The 20,694-nt window shown below is 33.7% G+C and overlaps 1 long non-coding RNA gene and 1 other non-coding gene across 12 annotated transcripts; one reads left to right on the forward strand and one right to left on the reverse strand.

Annotated features, from left to right (window-relative positions):
• The first annotated feature begins 9,671 nt into the window (after positions 1 to 9,671).
• On the forward strand, positions 9,672 to 20,433 carry LOC145606627 (uncharacterized). Of its 11 annotated transcripts, XR_014105404.1 has the most exons (12): positions 9,673 to 10,069; positions 10,959 to 11,207; positions 11,283 to 11,311; positions 11,407 to 11,458; positions 11,545 to 11,603; positions 12,666 to 12,782; positions 12,932 to 12,983; positions 13,112 to 13,185; positions 15,850 to 15,921; positions 16,171 to 16,217; positions 19,307 to 19,434; positions 19,841 to 20,433. It is a non-coding gene; the product is annotated as an uncharacterized LOC145606627 (long non-coding RNA). The 11 variants fall into 11 exon arrangements; XR_014105399.1 differs by lacking the exon at positions 11,545 to 11,603 and adding an exon at positions 17,373 to 17,440 and having other exon boundaries at positions 9,672 to 10,069; positions 10,959 to 11,311; positions 19,807 to 20,433; XR_014105402.1 differs by having other exon boundaries at positions 10,959 to 11,311.
• On the reverse strand, positions 13,546 to 13,652 carry LOC145609857 (small nucleolar RNA R71). The gene has a single exon (XR_014106132.1). It is a non-coding gene; the product is annotated as a small nucleolar RNA R71 (small nucleolar RNA).
• Positions 20,434 to 20,694: the final 261 nt, after the last annotated feature.

Raw genomic sequence — 20,694 nt, forward strand, 5'->3', positions numbered from 1 at the left:
ATGGGGTAGGTGAATAGTAACATAAACAATTATTTTTGTGGTTCATTGTTTAAGAGTAGAATGTTGGAAATTATTTGTAGGAAAGAGGAGGATGTTGGAAATTATTTGTTTGGTTGATATATATGTAATACCTGAATATTTTAAGATTTTATCAGATATGTTTTATGGCAAAAATAAGATGTTTTAAATTATTTTATGAATTCTTATACTCTATTTTTGTTATCCTTTATAAATTATCTTAAACCCTATATATATACATAAATTGCAGCCGTATAATATCAAATTTGCTTCTCTCTTAGTTTTGCTTTTGCGTATAAACCAAAATAAGGGATGACTAATTCTTCATCAATTATTTCCCACCTTAGCTTTTTCCAACATGAATTTTGCAATTCAAGCAAAGTCAACAAAACTTTATTATTTTGTTCGTGAGTATTGTAAAATTGGAGTAAACATTCTCAGATCACTTGATTCTTCCGTAATTACGTTACAAGGTAATCACACTACATCAATCTTTTGATAATATAATTTGATTGTATCGTTTATTATGCGTAATCACACTAAATTTTGGAGATGTTTGTATTATATTTCGTATTATTATTATGTGTGATATGATTTATTATTTGTACTCTTTGTATATATGATTAATTATTATGATATTGTATGATTTGATTTGATTTGATTTGAATATCGTAATATTTTTGTTGTATATAATTGATTGTACAATTATTTCTAGTGGTTTTCATGTTGTTGCTATAGGGAGTATTGTTTTATTGAGGTTTTAGGGTTATTAATGCATAGTATTATTTTTGGGTTGTGAGATTTGATTATTTTTGGGTGCTAGTATTATTACCCTAAGAGTTGAGATACTTATGAATTGAATTGTCATGTTATTTGGGAATCTGTGCCATTGTTGAGATACTATCTATTAATTTGTGAATGATTATTTGATCAAGTATGAGATCAAAAGGTTGAGAATTATTATTTTGTTCTTGGTTTGAGGCTCGGCGTTATAAACCTTAATCCTTGGCATGTTGGTAAGGAGATAATGATCATGAGTTAAGAATGAGGGACAATCTTTATTTATATTCTTCTATGGTCCCCTACAGTGGGATTTGGCCCGTATGTGGTCTGGTTCAAGGTGTTTTTCTAGTTATTGAGAGTATTCAAGTTTTTATACTTGTTGGTTTGTTATTTTAATTACCCATGTCCAAGGCTAGGTATAGAACAAAGAGCATGGCACACTTATGGGATAAATGAGTTAATTGAGTAAAGGTTCGTATTATTATTCGAGGTTGGGTTGACAAAGGTTATTCTCAGAGTACAATGTGTAATGTAGTTTTGAACTACATTGTTTAAGTGAGCTAGTAATGTTAATTAATATATTATTCTTTGTATTTTGACACATTGTGATTACTCTGCTTTTGCCGACGTGTGTGTTGTTTTGTTGTGCTACTTGTGTTTGCGGCCATGTCTTTTTCTTATGGTGGTCCTGCAACGATCTATTTTGGAATTTGTCCTTAATGGTGAGCAGTCAAGATTGTAACAGGTTGATCAAGTGATCGTAGCTAAAGGAGCTCAAGTGTTTCGATTAGTATGCTATAACAAGTTTGTAAAGTTGTATAAATAGCTCACTTAGATTTATTGGGTTGTATTGTTGGGATTTTGTACGCCTTAACACTTGACAGGTTGTTGAGTGTGGTGGTAATACCTCCGAGTTAAGTGTATGCTTCCGCAATTTTATTTAAAGGTTGTTTATTTTTCCTTTAATTTTATTTATTTTTAGTTAGTAAATCGGAGGTGTTACAATATATGAGCGAAAGTATATATACATATATATATATATATATAGTAATATGAACAATTTTTTTTTGGTTCATGAATAAGGATGCTCTTACAGGGTGGAGTATTGGAGTGTTGATTGTGGAGTGTTGACCCAGTACATTTTATACAACACGAAATGCAGACATCTAGACCGACTCATGTGGTTCGGATCAAATGCTAATAAGATTGGCATAGGATTATACTAGGAAAATAGAGATGGTCATGGGTTATGTGTAACACCCCAATAATTCTCTCTTTAAACCTGTAAATACCTTTAATAAATTGCAAGAGAATTACTGACGTGCTACTGCCACGTGTTCAAACGTTAAGGCTAGTTCAGAATTTAGCAGCGGAAAAACTAACTCAGTTATAAATAAGTTTCAAAACCAAGAAGCAAAACCAAATTTAGTCTTACAAGTTGGAACCATTAAGGCCCTTATTCAAAACCCAACAAAAGTAGTAAATAAATCAAACCAGAGTTTAAATAAATCCAAACTTATGAAATGAAATAAACTGTGGAAATATCCAACACTCCACTCAAAATCCCATCACTTTGATGCAAGTACTAATTATGACCTGTGAATAATCTGCTCCCCAATATTACAAGTGTAAAAATTGGATCATTACATGGTCATTGAAAGGCGAAGGCCATGACCAAGAAAAGACACACAAAAGCACGCAATCAGCAACGCTGAGTACATACAAGCTACAAAGTATAACAATAAAATTCCTAGCATGCTACTAATAATCAATCAACACACAAACAATTTAATTATTGGCTCAAACACATGACTCAACCGTTAACATTACTAGCATGCTACTAATAATCAATCAACACACAACCATTCCTAGCGGGGTAGTTTGTTTTTTTTTTTTTTTTTTTTTTTTTTTTCTTTCTGTTGTGCGTGGATCAGTAGGAAGTAATAGGAGTAGTATTTAGGGGAAAATTTTGTGGGTTTTAGTGGGAAGTTAAGGAATTGGTTTAAGGGCTTTAATGTTGATAATGGGTTTTCCTAATCGTAGTAGGACTAGGATTCCTACTTAGACTTAAATTAGTGGGTTTTAGGAATAAGAATAGTTAGTGTAAATAGATTAGCAAAATGAAATAAATTTCTCATTTGAGTAATTCCCATAAAATATACATAGATCATTACTTAAGTTATATTAAAATAATTTATACAAATACATATTTATAAAAATATTCGCATAATTACAATAAAATATAATTATAGATTTCACAAAATTGTGGTGGACTACAATCTACCCCTCTTAAAAGAAGTTTCGTCCCCGAAACTTAACCCAAAATCCAGAATTTCTCAAAAAATATTTAGAAAATTTCATTTGTATTGATGTAAACTGCTTGCATCTCAATATGGATATTCAATAAACTCATAATTGGCCAAATTTCGCATTCCTTAATAGCATGCGAACACAGCAATAATAAGCATAACAATGCAAAACTAAGCAATAATTGGTAAAAATAGGGCAAAAAGTGCGAAATTACATCGCATTCTACCCCTCTTTGATATATATGTTTTATATACTATTTTATCTCCCGTCCCACAGTCATTTATGTATATTTGAGCTCTTCGGGGCTATTTTTAGTACTAATGTATGGTTTCGAGTGTTTTGTAGAGTTGACATTTGTTTTGTAGGAATTTCCCCGATTTGTTGGTGATTTCTATGGTTTTTCGGCCGCTACGAGATATCGAAGCTAGGATCACATTCATGACCGTCATTTATAGCCCAAGACCGATTATTTCGGTGACTAAGGGCTTGGTTCGTGGAATTGGTCCAAGTAATGGACCAAGGAAGAGGATTTGGACCACAAGTAATTGAAGCCCAAAAGAAAAGAAGAAAAGAAGACTCGGCCTAAGAAAAAGACCGGGCCCGATCGGGCTAAGGGCCGCCCGATCGGGCAGATGCCCAGAAAGGCGGTGTGAAGAAAAAGGTGGGCTCGATCAGGCGACCCTTAGCCTAATCGGGCGCGGGTTTCTCCAGGGCGTTTAAGAATCATGTTTTGAGTTAATTTTTGGTTGAGTATTTAAACTCTTTTGTAAGCTTTATTAGGGACGTTTTTTAGCTTACAACTTTCATTCTTAAGCTTTTAGAGAGATTTTAGTAAGAGATTATTGTTGAACTCAAGTTTTCCCCTTTTAGTGCAATTTCATATTTCCTTCATTCGGTATTATTTCTCACGCCTTTTATCGCTTTATTTATTGCTTTGATTTTAATTGCTTTGTTAATTTGTGTTTTGATTTTAATCATGTCTTCCATTTATGCTTTGATTAGTTTAGATTTAATTATGTGCGAGTAGTTTAATTCTAGGGTTCTTGGGGAATCCATAATTAATATGAAGGGATGAATTGTTTTGGTTGATTTTTGATATTGCATGATAATTTCTTATTGAATTGTTTTAATTCTTTACAATTGGATTATGAATCGAGCAGATGTGATTTGATTGTAAAAGTATAGCAATATTGAATTGATGAATCGAGCAGATGTTAATTTGATATTAAAGGCTATTTTCAATAGGAACTTAGATCTAGTAAATTGCGAGAGCCTGTTAGATCTATGTTGATTAATGAATTGCGAGAGCTTGTTAATTAATCATGTTATATATGCAATATTAATTGTTGATTGTTATGTTTTATCCCAGAGTATTAATTATTGGTGAACCTGCGACCCTAGGCTTTTTATTATTGATTTTACCCTTAGATTAATTCATATAACCCCTTTTAGCTCTTTGATAATTTAGATTATAGTAATTAATTAGGAATAGAAAGACTTAGCTTGTTTCCATGTGGATTCGACCCTACTTCCCTATCTGCTTAGTTAGAAGACTTAGGTAATTCTTTTGATTATGAGATACGTACGACTTTACCCTGTCACTCTTAAAGAAAAGAGTTACGGCCCCGTAACTCACCTCAATAAATAACATCACCAAGCATTTCACTATTATTTCGTAGGATAGTTCTCATCTCAATAATCTCCCTATCCTCTACGAAACACTCGTAGGTTAACTCACATACTCACACTTTAATACTTATTAACTAGCTCAACAAGTTCTCTTCTAATTTCCCAACGAAACTTACTCAATTTCTTTATAAGCTTATTCTCTAAAATTCCCGAGTAAAAGTTTTCACTAAACACTTGTTCCAAGTAATAATCCTTCGAAAAACAAGAGTGTCATAAACCAATTCTCAATTCAATATTTTATCATCACCTCATGTTTCATCGATTCCCCAAGTAAAATAAACTCTCATTGGGTGCAAGCTTTGAAGGAAAGTCAAATAAAAGAAAGAAATATCCTCCCTAAAAAGCCAAGCATTAAATAAATAACATCATTCAATAAATGCATATTAATAGTCTCATAAATATAAGCTTCACATAATGATCACGCAAACCTATCACATTGCACAATTCATCATGACATATAATTCTATATTACATGCTTTAATCCTTAAACATGATACTAGGTGGTAACTACAACCAAATGTACACGATTGTATAACACATACATAATTTAAATCCCTTGCATAAACAGTTCATTCAAAAATATGTAACACAAAAAGAATTAATTACAATGCACATAGAAAGAAATCATCTATCTTATATGTGTAGGACTATAGATGCGCTAAGCGGAATTGCATGAATCATATTCATCATAAGCATCTAAACACCAAGATCAATGTATGCATAACACATAAAGAACAAGTAATTATACCTTTGAAGCGTGATTCCACGTGCGATCGAGCAAGAACAATGGGAGATAAAGAACCCCAAGCGTGATTCCTCTACTTGGTCCACGGGCACAGATTAAACCTCCACTAATGCTAGTTAGTCGTGATTGAACCCTTCAATCAACCTTCTACGGAGAATAGAGACAAACTAACCACGAACTACCACGACGAACACCACGAGCCACCACCGAAGGGCACCGGCTGTACGGACGTGAGGGAGAGAGGGGAGGGTCATGTATGTGAGGAGAGAGAGGGATTGGAGTTTGGAATACTGGTTGCCTTGTTTCACAATTCACTAATTGTTAATTGTGTCTCTAATCAACCTTAGGCATGGACTTTATTTATTGCTCATATCTCTAAATAAGAATCCATGTCAAGCCCAAATTCTCTAGCCCAACACTCTTCATGGTATGTCATAATCTCATGAGGCCCATTAATGGGCCTCTTACTTGTTTAACCCAATACCCTTGTTGTGTGACCTCATAGGATCCATTCTATTGGGCTTTGGACTAGTTGACTAGCCCAAAGATCATTTATCATATCTAGCAACAGACAACGACGACCCAAAAGAATGAACTTATTATCTCCATAATAGTGATCTTTGATATATCTAGTAATTGCACTTGTCGAAGACATAATTCCTTCAATATGCCCATCCTAAGACTACCTAAAACTCACCGATAAAATAAAATAAATACTCAAGTTCGAAGAAATAAACAAATACACAAATTCAATTTATTTCAAAAATAATTAAATAACACAATAATTTATATAAATACATACATTTTTATTTTAAATACCGAATTATTTTATTTAAAATAATATAATTTTTGAAAATTAAATCTTAACTTTAAATCAAGTAAATAAAGGCGAAATCATAAGATTAATGTCAAAATTCCAACAAACAATGCTAATCTATAACCTTATAAAAATGCAAAACGAAAATACTGTAGCTTATGAATAGTACTTTGTGGTGCTATTACAGCCTTGGCGCCTTGCCCCCAACATTAATGAATTGCCAATTCTGCCCCTTATTCCTATTGGTTGATGCCTATTGCTCTCCCACCGACTTACTTGGTTGTCTCTCTTTCCATATCATCTCCTGGTATAATTCTCTCTCTTTTCTCTTTCTTGTTCTAATTGATCCAGTTTCATCTCTTATCTTCAATTAGATTTTACCTTTTATATATGAACTAGTTTGGTGCCCCGTGCGATGCCCGGGTAGTTTATTGAATTTAAGATAATTTTTTATTTAGATTATGTAGTAGGCATGTAATGACAACTAATAATAATATTGTGAAAATGTTCGACTTAAAAAATTATTAAAAAAAAAATAGCAAAGTAAACTTGAAATATTAGAAATTTCTACAAATTAGCCAAAATAAATTAAACAAAAAAATTGTTTAAAGCCCGTTGGGTTGACCCGAACCTGAAACTTTGGGCTAGCGTTGACCGACTCGAAACGACCCGTGACCCGACCCGATTGACAGGTCTACAAACAGTAATAAAATCATATTTGATTATGAAGCATTTTATTTCAATTGATTAGAATAAATATAAAAGAATATTGTACGTTTTGAACTACTTCCTTCGCTCCAAAAAAATTATTACATAAAAATAAATTTATATGATAAATTATTTAATTGCTGTCTATGTAGCGCAATATTTGGTGAAAAGTTGAAATGCCAAGTGTTGCTGTCTCGTGGTTTGGCTAAACTTATAATTTATTTTTATACATGTGAAGTAATGGTATTTTATCGGAAATAAAACTCTAAACCAACAATTTTATCTTATAAATCTATCCAAATTTTATTCAAAATAAAATTTTAAACTTAGATTTTTTATCCTACAAAATCTATCCAAGTTTTTATCCTAATAAAAAATACAACTTTTTTATTTATAAAAAATATATCCAAATAAATCATATGTGTCATACGAATATTTAAATGTTGTCTACGTGGCACGACACTTGGCGAAAAGTTAAAACGCCAAGTGTCGCTGTCTCGTGACATGGCTAAAAGTTTAGCTTTATATACAACCTCCGTTAACAGTTATTTGCAACAAAGGGGGGTAGCGCGGACTCCTAGGCAAAAGTTTTTAAATATGATTATTGAAATATAAGGGTAGTACTGAAGTATTAATCCAATTAAAAAAAAAACAATTAACCAAAATCACTAAACCACAGAACCCTGAATCACCACCACCACTAACGAAACCAAGAAACCACCACCACCAACGAAACCCAGAAACCACCACCACCGAACCCACCGAAAACCACCACCACCAAAAACCCAGAACCCACCGCAAACCACCAACACCTACGAATCAACTGAAAACCACCACCAAAACCCCCTGAAACCACCAAAATCCACCGAAAATCACCACCAAATCTGCCAAAAACAACCACCAAAACCCACCGAAAACAACCACCACCCCTACGAAAGCCATTTACCAAACAAGCCCATTGTATATGTGGGGTAAATAAAGTAGGTTGAAAGTAGAAGAGAGATGAGAGAAAATAATAATGAGTATTTCAAACCAATTAAATTATTATAAATAGTACAATTGCATATGAAAAGTGAAGGGCAATTGAGTATTTAAATTGTAAAATAAGGGTAATTTTATCCAAAATCAATGACTTAAACAGGAAAATTCCTAAATATAAAGAATAAAAAGGAACACCCAAAATAAAACATAAAAAAACAAAAGGGGCCGGATGGAGTATTAAAACTTAAAAGATAAACATAAAAAAACAAAAGGGGACGGAGGGAGTATTAAAACTTAAAAGATACATTATGTACCTTGCTAAAAAAAAAAAAACCCCAAAAACTAATTTTAAAACACTGTCAAACTGCTCATTTTAATTTCTAACCATTACAGAGTTAGGCCTTGATTAGTTCAACTTATTTTCACCTATTCAAGAAAAAATAATTTTAGATCAGAAAAAAATAAGTTTGGATCAGATTAGAAAAAATAAGTTCAAATCAGATCATTGTTTCATGTGCAATTTTTAACCCCAAATATATTTAATTTCGTAATGAAAAAAAAAACGAAAAATCACATATTAATACACATTATTACGAAACTAACAAGACCTCACTCCATATATTTGTTTCTTATAGATTATCGTATATTTAAGGTCAAAGTTTAGTAAAATTTGACATTGAGACCAGACCAAACCAGATCTGATCTGAGACCAAATCAGATCCGATCTGATTTGACCGGATTAGATAAGTTCAGATAAGCAAAAACAAGGTGAACTAAACAAGCCCTTACCGTAACATATCTCAAAATCACTGGATTTTCATTAAACAACTCACTGAGCCTCATGGTAGCTTTTGTAGTTTGCAATCATTCAAATATTGTTGAGGTGAATGTTAGCTTCTGTTTCGCTAATTAAGACCTTCAATGGAGAAAATTTGTATATATTACTGCGACTGTGATGCTAGTATGGGAAGGAAAACCTATGATCGAGTAATTAGGGTTGTGAATTGGTGTAGTGGTAGAATTAGCTTTCAACTTTAGGAGTTTTTGAAATTTAGGGAGTAATGTGTAGAAAGTTGACATAATTATGTTTCTTTGATATGAGGCTGAATTACTTGTGAATAAAAGTCTATTTTTCACTGGTAATATTTCGATGCAAATATCTGCTTTTGTTACCTTTTAGATTTCATTATTATACCAACAAGATTATGTTATGTCTTATATATTAAGAATAATTTAGAAGATTTTTTTACATCATGAATAGTGTCAAAATTGCAAATGGGAACTATAAAAAAGAGCGGAGGGAGTAGGATTTTAACACTTGAAAGTTTGGGCTTGATTTAGCTTTGGACACTGGCTCTTAGATTCGATCTGCAGCTTTAGCCTGTTCACTGTTGGTTGGGCTTTTGGATTTTTAGGTTAAACTCCGTCAGAAAAGTAATCTAATTAACCTACTCAACCCAACTTAGATTTGGTGGTACCAAAGTAATTATTACATTAATCCACAAGCCCTTAAAGTAAAAAGAAAAAGCACTGCTTTAGAACAGTTTAAGACTTAAACCATCACATGTGGTCTCTGACACTCTGTTATGTTTCTTTTTTTATTTTAATTTTTTTACGAAAATCTTTATGTTTCATTGAAACAACAAAGCTTCTCTTTCAAAAAAAAAAAAAAAAAAAGAAACAACAGAGCTTCTCTCTACAAAACCCCAACCTTATCCTCCCACCGGTTCTCAACCCCTGCTCGCCGGCGATCGGCGCCCCTCTCCTAGCCATCGCCGGCGATCGGCGTCCCCCTCATAGCCATCGCCGGCGAGTCCAGATCTTCCTTGTTTGCTTAATTTTTGGTAAAATGAAGTAGCTAGTTTGTTCTTCAAGTTCATCTGTGGTTCATCTCGTTTTTGGTGTCGTCAATTGGTTTAGCTTCTTCTCCAACGAAAAAAGGAGCCAAGTCGAAGGAATTCCGTTAATTGTGGAAACAAGGATGACTTAAAAATTGTGGATCTTGTTTCCCCAAACAGGTAATTTGGAATTTCAATCTATCTTTATTTTTCAGGGTGATGGCATATGGTTTTGCTTTATTTTCTTCAAAGGTTTAATTTTTGGATTCAAGTGTTATCCAAGATCGTTCCTTTCATCTTTCAAAACAAAAGAAATCGTTCCTTTCAATTGGGATTGCAAAATTCATTTCATTATTGAATTCTCCTGTTTGTCAAAATAAGGAATTGTTTCAAAAGAGTTTAATTCTCCGATTCTTTTAACTATTAATTTCAAGAGTTTGCATAAGACTCTTGATTCAGGGAAGTATTTTTATTCATTACTGTAGTTGAAATTGTGTGTTAATTTGTTTTGTAGTAGTTATGTTAAAGTTTTGATTTTTATTATTGTGGAATATCACTTGATATTTGATCTGATTTGGTATGGATCTCTTTCAAGATTTCATTTTTTCTGTGAGGTTATTGAATTTTTAAGAATAGATTTGCAGGTGGGTTAATTGTGATGCTTACAGAAGAGGGTTTTAAAAGATTTAATTTTTGGATTCAAGTGTTATCCAAGATCGTTCCTTTCATTAAAAAAAAAAAAAAAAAAAAATCGTTCCTTTCAATTGGGATTGCAAAATTCATTTCATTCTTGAATTCTCCTGTTTGTCAAGGTCTTTCCTTTCATCTTTGACTAGTAATTTCAAGAGTTTGCATAAGACTCTTGATTCAGGGTATGATTCTCTTTCAAGATTTCATTTTTTCCGTGGGGTTGTTGAATTTTAAGAATAGATTTGCGGGTGGTTTAATTGTGATGTTTTTGATTTGGTATAAGTCATTTTCTACTCCCTTTTCTCTTTCCCTTTCCGTTGCACTTTGGATTTTTGAAATTGATTTCATGAGGTTGAAACTTTCTGAAGTTGGTGTATAGATTTCTGAACAGATATGAAACGCGCAGCTTCAGGGAGCGTGGGAATCCGTATAAGTTCCTTCGTTCGGGAGAGAGCAGAGAAGGGTTTTCAATCAATTTTCAGAAAGTAGTGAATCAGTATTTCAGTAGTCAGATTACAGAGATAAGAGAGAGAGATGGGTAGGTGCGTAATATTCACGAGCTTGATGCTGCTGCTGCTGATGATTATTCGATTTACGGAGGGAATATGGCTGAATCTACCAAGTACAGGTACTAAGTGCGTTTCTGAGGAGATCCTGAATAATGTTGTTGTTGTTGCTGATTATGTTATTATCGATGAACAAGGTCACGCATCTCCCACTGTTTCTGCTAAGGTCTCTTTCTTTCTTTTTATTCTTCTTTGATGTTGTTGAATTTTAATTTCAATTCTATGGTTTTTTTACTTTGGGATGTAAATTGCGATTAACAGGTGGCCTCTCCTTACGGGAACAATCTATACCACAAAGAGAATGTGACTCATGGTCAGTTTGATTTCTGACTAAAGTTGGTGTATAAATAGAGCAAATTTGACATTTGGAGAATTAATTAGAGATATGAATGATGGAAGATATTGTCAGTTAGGATGTGGGCCATTTAACGTTAATTTTACTCGGAAATCGTCAAAAGGTTGTGCTACTCGAAGTTTTAGCAAATTTGTGGATATTAACTTTTGTAAAGTGGTTTTTTTTCACAAGAAGTTGAAACTTTCTTGGTGTTTTTGAATTTTTTTTCCTTTTATGAATGTTGAAGTTACTGTGGGACCAGGTTAAGTTTCTATGAATTGGGTTTTTCTTGAATTCTGGTTCTATGTTTGATATTTGTTCTGATCTGGTGTGTGTTTTATTGAGATTTTAGTGAAAGTTTGTATGTATTGGGGGTTGTTTTCATATTAAACCCACAGAGCTTAATATCCCTTGCAAGTTAATTTTCTCATCTTTTCATGATTTCCCTCTTAATTTCATAACCCTACTTTGTAATATTTTTCGATGATTCTGGGAAATTTGATTGTTGATTACATGCATATTGATGTTTTCTTACATGTGTTATAATAAATTTTTGGTGGGTATGTTTTTGGAATTTGAATTCATGAGGTTGAATTGAGGAAGGAAAGCTCATGGTCTATGTCTTTGATAAACAAGACATAAAAGAATGTCTTTGAAATGGAATTGAATTTTACTTGTGATTTTACTTGAGGATGATATTTATAAAATTAATTTTCAATTCATAAAGATGTCTTTGGAATTTTGAACTGTTTTGATAATGGTATTTAGTGAGCCAGTCGAAGATTACTCATGAGACGATTGAAATTGTTTAATGATCGACTGTCATATAACCTTTTTTAGAGTTTGTGTGGAGTGATACAAGAATTAATTTTATAGGAAGCTTTTTTAAAGTTTTTATTTCTAGTGTTCCTTAACTCTAGAATTTTAACGGTCTATTGCTTTGGTTCTTTGCGTTTGGGTTTTTCATGAAATTGTACAGTTTTATTTGCAAGAAGCAATTGTTGGGTCTGAATATGTTTATAGGATAGTGCAAGGCACATCTCTAAGGGTTGGATCCTGTTTTTTGCCTCTATTTCTGTATGTTCTTTTCACATAGCCCATAACTTGTTTCTTTATCATGATATAGTCTATCATATATGGTATAAAAGAAGTTGAAGCTGTACTTATCATGAAAGTGGTATTGCAGACTTGGTGAACAACTTGGGTACAGCACGGAACCAAAAAAAGTCACGGAGGCATTGCATGCCGCATAGATGTCATCATAATTGGGCAAATTGGAAGTGATTCTTTCTACTGTCATAAGGTTTTTTGTTTTTTTTTGTTTTTTTGTTTTTGTTTTTGTTTTGTTTTTTTTGGCTGTGATTTTTTATTTTTTTTCCTACTGCTCTGGTTTTAGGAAATTAAAACTTGTTCATTAGGTTTGAAAGTTACCAAGTCATTTTATGCTTGCAGGGATCGATTAAAATAAAGGATGCAGAGGCACAAGCTTATGTCTAAATTTGAGGTTTATAAGCTATTTCTTACTGTTCTTAAAGGATATTTTGGCATTTAAATTTTTGAATCATGCCTTATAGCAATTTAGCTTCCTCGTCCTTCTTCTCCTGTCACTTTTTTTTTTTTTTGGTTTTGCAGGGAATCCTTTTATTCTCTTATTTCATTGATTGAAATTCAATCAGAGCTTGTTACGAGGTATTTCTTATGAAAGGGTTAGTAACTTACCATTCTTTGTCTGTATTTTGTGCTAGCTGGTTTATGAAAGTTTGTCTTCCATGGTTTAACTAAATCGACTAGTACTCTGCTCTTAGTTTTTATTTTTTTTTAGTTTTATGCTTCTAATTTGCGTGGTGTTGGCCTTCGTTAGGACGAGTCTTGGTACTGTAAGCAGCACTATTCTTGTCAGGTTGTAAGTGTGAAGTGATGAAATGTTTTTTCTTTTTTGGGGGCAGAAGATGGAATAGATTAGTTACTTATGTTCTTAATAGTCTGATCCTTTCACTACTTGGACTTCTTTATCTCAAGCTTTTCTGAATAAATTTTTCCAACTTGCTAAAATGACTAAATTGCGTAATGAATTTAATGATATTACTAGTTTCACTCAAAATGATTTAGAGTCATTATATGAGTCTTGGGAAAGGTTTAGAGATTTGCAACATCAATGTCCTCACCAAGCCACCAAGGTTTCCCCAATTGGCTACTTGTACAAACTTTTTATAATGGCTTAAATCATTCTATTAGAAGTACTATAGATGTTGCAGGTGGTGCTTCAATGAGTTACACTACTATGTACTGAAGAGGCCAATAAGTTATTAAAAGAAGTTGCTTTTAATAATTAGGTAAAATTGATAACAATAATCCCAATTTTCGCCTGTTCGCTCAAAATAATCCCAATTTTGGATTATTTTTTAATAATCCGGAATTTGGGGGTTATTCGCTGTAAACAATTCCAATCAGGTTACTAGGACACGTGGCGCCACATGATTGGTTGAAAATTTTTAATAATTTTTTTTAAAAAAATAAACAACCCACCCACGACCACCTCCCTATCACCACCGTCGACTGCTTCCGAAGCCCCAAACCACTACCGCCAACCTTTGTCACGCCGGCGCTGGCTCCCGAAACCAACCTCTGTCACGCCGACGCCGGCTCCCAAAACCTCCCATTAACACGCCGGCGCCGGCTCCGGCTCCCAAAACCTTCCTCCGACACGCTGACGCCGGCTCCCAAAACCTCCCTCTGACGCGCCGGCGTTGGCTCCGGCCGGCGTGCGCTTCCCTCCTCCTCCCCTAAATCACCAAGCCTCCACCGAAATTAAACCCTGAAACCCTTAAAATAACCTAGCCCCACCACAAAAAAACCCTAATCGACCCTCCCTCACCCTTGGAACCCTCGGCGCTAGGGTTTCGAGGTTGGGGGAGGGCCGATTTGGGGTTTTTATCGGTGGGGCTGAGTTATTTAAAGTGTTTCGGTGTTTTGGTAAGGTGGTTTTTGCGGTGGTGGTTTAGGGGTTAGGGGGAGGGGGAAGCGCCAAAGCCGGCGCCAACACAAGCGCAAAGATTAGGGGCTGGGGCGGTGGGAGAAGGCAGCTGCCTGCCGGAATCGAGGATCTGCCTGCTAAAGAGGCTTTATGTGAAGTGGAAATATATATAGGAATATCGAGCTAATAATTGTGATTGTCCTAATGTTGAAGTAATTGGCTTTATGTGAAGTTATTAAAGGTGCACATGCAAGTAGTGATTGTCCTAATGTTTTTAATAAGCTCAGTTTGTTTCTAATTATAATTGATCACAAAATGACCCTCACAAAATGACCCGCAAAGACAACCGCAACAAGAGGGACCTTGATCGGAATTGGCTATTGAAAAACTTGCTAATGCCACTTTTGAAAGATTCGTAAAATTGGTAAACTTGGAAAATAGAGTTTGATCAATTAGCTAATTCAACCAAAAATATGGAAGTTCAAATAGGACAAGTAGTTAATGCTATTAATTCTAGGATCAATTAGCTAATATCTTATGCTATTAATTCTAGGATTCTTGAACAATGTAACTTTGTCACCTTAAGAAATGGTAAAATTCTTGATGTTATAAATGTTCAAGCTAAAACCAAAGAGATAGTAAGTGAAAATATGCAATTGCCTTCTGTGTTGAACAATTGCCTTCTGTGTTGAACTTAATACTTAGTTTTGATTTGGTTTGTGTTGCCATAATGCCATGTATGAAACATGGCTGAATTTTGTGCAAGTTTTCATGGAAAGACATGATTGATTAGAATTTAGTAAAACAGTTTAAAGTTGCTAATCCTACCTAAATGGTTGTGAGTAATTAAAGCTAAAGAGGCTTTATGTGAAGTGTAAAATATATATAGGAATATCAAAATGAGTCAAAGGTTTCTTGCAACAATCAAAATCTACAACGGAACTCTCTAAACTAGAAAAGTGTCTGCAATGCCAAATGTAGTACAATTTTCTTCATTTGGGGGAATCTTGTTGAGCTCAGCATCAACCTTGATTTCAATCTCAAGTAAATATGAAATTCCTTCTTGTTTCTGCACACTAAGACGAAAAGACGACCCAAGTGCCTGTCGAAGTTCGTTCTCGAATTGTCGAGTATCAACTATCTCCCAATCAACTCCAAACTTGTTGCATCTTTCGATCGATGTGGCACTCGCTGCATAAAAAACCATGTCAAACTACAATTTTAGAGATATAAAATATTCCAAATCAGAATTAAAAGATAAATGAGACTTGATTAAATTACAAACAAAAGGTACCATTAAAAAACAAAAGAGAAGCTATGATTATAACAGCATAGGTGTTCTAAAATTGACTATTTTTCTAATTAAAATTTTATCCTTTTGTCGTTAAAAATGCAGGAAAGAAATGCAAGAGTAACAATCAATCCAGGGATAGTGGAATTATAAGGGCTCATAAAGGCTTTATCACAGGCATGCTTTGTCACCCCTTTTAATTTATTTATTATCATATAATATATGATTCATTATTGTTATTAATCACATTCATAATCCCATTATCCGTCCAATAATATTCATGTAGTTTATAATGTACTATGTATAATACATGATTATATTATTAATCACTTTCATTATCCTTCCTAATATTATTGTATTTAGATAGATGGGAAACTTCACAACCGCAAAATGTTAATCATCATGGTTTATATTGCTTTATTGCAGATTCTTTGTATTTCCTAGCAGCCAAGTTGCTCAAGTCCACATCACAGGTCTGTCTCATTTACCTTAATTTTTTTGCTTATTAAAATGTCAATTTTCATGTAGTTAGTACATTTTCGACAAAATTAACCTACCATTCACATAAATATATGTATTACTCCGTACTATATAGGTAGACAACACATGAAAGTAAGTGTTATTACACGCGTTACCGTATGACAAATTGACTAGTATATTGGGGTTTAAGGATATCAAAATCCTCAATTGAAATGATTTTCATTGTTCAATATCCTAAATCTAATATGAAAATATTCTACGTATATTCTCTATCAGCGACATGTTTTAATGTGAAATTGAAACCGTGTATCCTACGCCACGAACATGAGAAATATGAAGAACATGAAAAGACTTAGCAAGACGTTCTATATCATCATAGACTAGGCAGATAGGTGATAATCTATTAGTCATCAACTCAGAGGATATTTGGGCAATATCTTGGTATATCGAACATATTATTAAAGACATTCATACTCTTCTCACTCGATTGGATCGGAGTATCCAGCACATCTACTAAAAGGCAAATCGTGCAACAGATAGGATTGTAATGTAGGTTATTAGTATAAATTTGTAGTTTGGGTATTGATGTTTATAACAACTCTAGCCAGTGTGTACTATTTCTTCTGCTGATACATTATGAATTCTCTTCGTGAGGAGGGTTTTCTAATGATTATCTTTCTTACTTTTTCCCAAAAAAGAGGGCATTACTTATCATTTTAGCATCATGCCAATATGCCATGTGTAATGTGTACCAAAAGTTCAGTGTTTTTATTTATTTTTTACCCTTTAGCTTACATTTTTAGGAGGAATTAGTGAAGTGTGGCATGATAAAAGGAGTGAGAAAAACCATGACCAAAAAGTTATTGGTAACTATGGTAACCATTGGGAGGTTAAGGTTAAGTGGGCATAAGAGTTGGTCAACAAAAATTCTAACCTATTTTAGGGATCACGGAATCCAGATCAAATACTCTCCTAAGCTTCAATGCACTTCTGAAATATTCCTCCTGAGTTTCAAATCTTGTTTGCTTATTTGCATATCTGTTGAATCTTTTTCCGAAAAACTTTTCGCTGTCCATTTTTGATTTTGCTTCCAGATATTGCCGATTCTTCTTAAGCTTTTTGCTGTCCATTTTTGATTTTTCTCCCAGATATTGCCAATTCTTCTTAAGCTCGTGATAGAGGTCTGTTGGCAACTCTTTTGGCTGTAGAATGTAAGGTAAATTTATCAATACTTGCAAGTTTATAGGCAATAAATCTGTGTGGGTTAAACTAAACTAGAGATTTATAATAATAAGTAGGAAAAATTAACAAAAATAATCCGAACTATTCACTATCTTCTCATTTTAATCCGAACTAGTGTTTAACTTAGAGTAAACCAAAGTATAGGGGGTAGTTGCTCATATTAGTTTAGGCAAGTTAGCAACCTGCTAAACAGGTTAAATTAAATATGTGGGCCCCACTTTTAATTTTTTAATTGCATTTTCTCCTCCTAACTCATCTAACCACCGAAACTATAGTACTCCATGGTAGTGCCTTTTCTAAAGCTTGGGGTTTTCTCCATGGAAGTGCCTTCATCAAAGAACAATTTTGCATGCATGATAGTTCGCTTTAAATTTTGTAATTTCTACTCCGTATTTTTTTCTCTCTTTTTTTTATTATAATAATGTATTTCATTGCTTTCCATATTCCACTAAAATTCATTTGCAATTCATGTTAGAGCCCTTGCATGTGCAGAAGCTGCAACTTTAAGTTCCACCAATTCTTGCTCAATTATTTTGTTTTTTCGCTTCAGCTTCTTGATGATTTCCCCCTTACCATAAGTTTCAATTACAAGCTCATCAACGAATTTTTGTTTTTCCCTCAATTTATCTAGCGTAACCTCTTCCTCCCATTTGAAATAATTGCAATTGTCAGACTAACAAAATAACACACAACATAATTCAATAATTAAAAAAACGAATCTTTAAATTCAAATTCATGTACAAAAATAATTAAAATTGGAAAACTACATTTGCTGGGAACTTCCCACATCCATAAAAACACTTCCCAGATTCCCAATATGTACTCCTCCATTATTGACTACCTTAGCTTCGCTAGAACATCGTCGTGACAAATCGACATTAAGGCATAATTTTGATGAATGAGTTGAGAAATTTGAGATAGATGAGTGGCTGAATGAGTTTGCACTAGCAGACATGGTTTAATTTTGGAAGGAGGAAACAAAAAGATGAAATCTAGATGGTGACCAGTGGAAGATGAAATAGAGTAGAAAATGGAGATTTTGAAGAAGTAAATGATTCCAAAAATGAACGGTAAAGGAGGAGAAATCCATTAAAAAAAAAAACAAGACAAAAGTGGGCCCCACACGAGTTGCTAAGATGCTTAGACTAATATGAGCAACTACCCCATGTACTTTGGTTTATTCTAAGTTAAAGATTAGTTCGAATTAAAATGAGAAGATGGTGAATAGTTCGGATTATTTTTGTTAATTTTTCCTAATAAGTAAGAGATTTTAAAACCTTGAATTCGATTTTTTGCTGCCTGTCAATTCGCGGCTTCCCAATAAAGTTGTGGATTGTGAATACAGAGTGTCTGTCAGGGACTGAATTTCTGTCCATTTAGTAGCCTGAATGTCTTGATATATGTTTGCACCAGATTGAATTCTGTGGTCTCTGGACTGCACAAGTGATAAAAATAGAATTTATGGTTAGGAAGGAGGGTCAATGATAGGGGCAGCAGGACGAGTCAAACACAACAAAGGTTAAGAGACAAAACATATTAAGAGAACATTAAGGAAAGCAAGCAACTAAGTGTCAACCTTGTCTAAGTTTGGTTTTGCTACTTTAGCTAATGGTCACATGTGCTCATCTTAAGTTCATTGTTGTCTTAGATAGCTTGTGTATAAGTAGGAGGTGAATGTATTATATTATGAGATTGATAGCCTCAAGCGTATAGTTATCCTTGTAACCTTGTTAATTTTCCGCTTTATTAATCATTCAAAACACTCCCTATACTGGGATCCTGATAAGAGGGGAAATTATACGGTCAAGTCAGCTTACCATTTGAGTTTTGGTGCTAATAGTGACGAAGGAGGATCAGATGATATGGAGCTAAGAATAGTGTGGAAAAGGATGTGGAGTGAACCTGTGCATCCGCATATCAAGACTTTCATGTGGAGAGCTTGTAAAGAGGCTCTTCCGACTAATAAAGGTTTGCATATTCGAGTCTCAAACATTCTTGAAATGTGTAATTTGTGTGGTGAGAGTGTGGAAAATATTGCTCACGCTTTGCTTATTAGCATAATTGCAATTAAATCATTCAAAACACTCAAGCTTTCTCTTAATTGTGCTTATTAGCGAAATTGCAATTACAAGAAACCAGTACATCACATAATACCTAAATTCTCCTCTTGGGTTTTGGAACGATTCCCTATTGGATCATCCCAATTTTCTATAATTTAAATTATTTAAATCCCAATTTTCTATAATTTAAATAATTTTCTAGTACACCCTAGTTTATAGAAAATTGGGATTTAAATAATTTACTGCTTGTCGTATGCTTCTAATCTTATTGATGTACTAGATAATGGAACTGAAATCAGTCACAACTTACATAGGAGGAGGAGGAGAATTGGGAGCCAAATCAAGATCAAGATTGAGATGATGATGATGATGAAGGAGCTTCTGCTGCTGCAATTGCGCCATTGTAGTTCCGATTGGAAGGCATGGATTTTGAAAGTGATTAGTGATTGAGGTTGTGGCGGTGGAGTGGAGTGGTGGTGCAGAATGACGATAGTGCCGGAGAAATGAATGGTTGTTCAGGACGAGGGAAGTGAGATTGCGAGTCCGAGCGAATAAGCTTCTTCTGCTCATTTTTGGTGATGAAAATGAAGAGAGATAGAAATACGTATAATCTTAATTTATAAATGAGAGAAGAGAAGAGAAGAGAATTGCAGAGGATCGGCTGAATTGAGTGCGTCAATGGTGGATTGGCTCTTATTGCACCACCACTTCCCCAATAACCACCGTCTTTGAGTTCCTAATCAGATTCAAATGCTCAGGAAATCAGGAATTGTATTTCACTTGCCTACTCTACATTTATTCACTTTTGATATATTTTTTTACTCTATATATATACAAATCAATTACTAATTATGTTACTGATTAAAAAATTGAACATGAAAAAAAACATTGATTTAATTTGTGACAATCATGAAAATATAACTCTTATTGGGTGACTTACTGATTTACTATAAGTCAGGTGTGTAACTCGGGTCGAATTCGAATGTAATAGGAACCAAGTCTCTAAAATAGGTGGGACATGTTATAATAATAATAATAATAATAATAATAACAATAATAATAACAATAACAATAATAATGTTGACGATACAAGTGAAGTGTATCTCTTTGGTTGTATAATAATAATAATAATAATAGTTCTGCATTTTTTTGCTTTGGTTGTATTATG

This window comes from Chenopodium album, chromosome 23 (genome assembly GCF_948465745.1).
Source record: "Chenopodium album chromosome 23, dcCheAlbu1.1, whole genome shotgun sequence".
NCBI lineage: Eukaryota > Viridiplantae > Streptophyta > Magnoliopsida > Caryophyllales > Amaranthaceae > Chenopodium > Chenopodium album.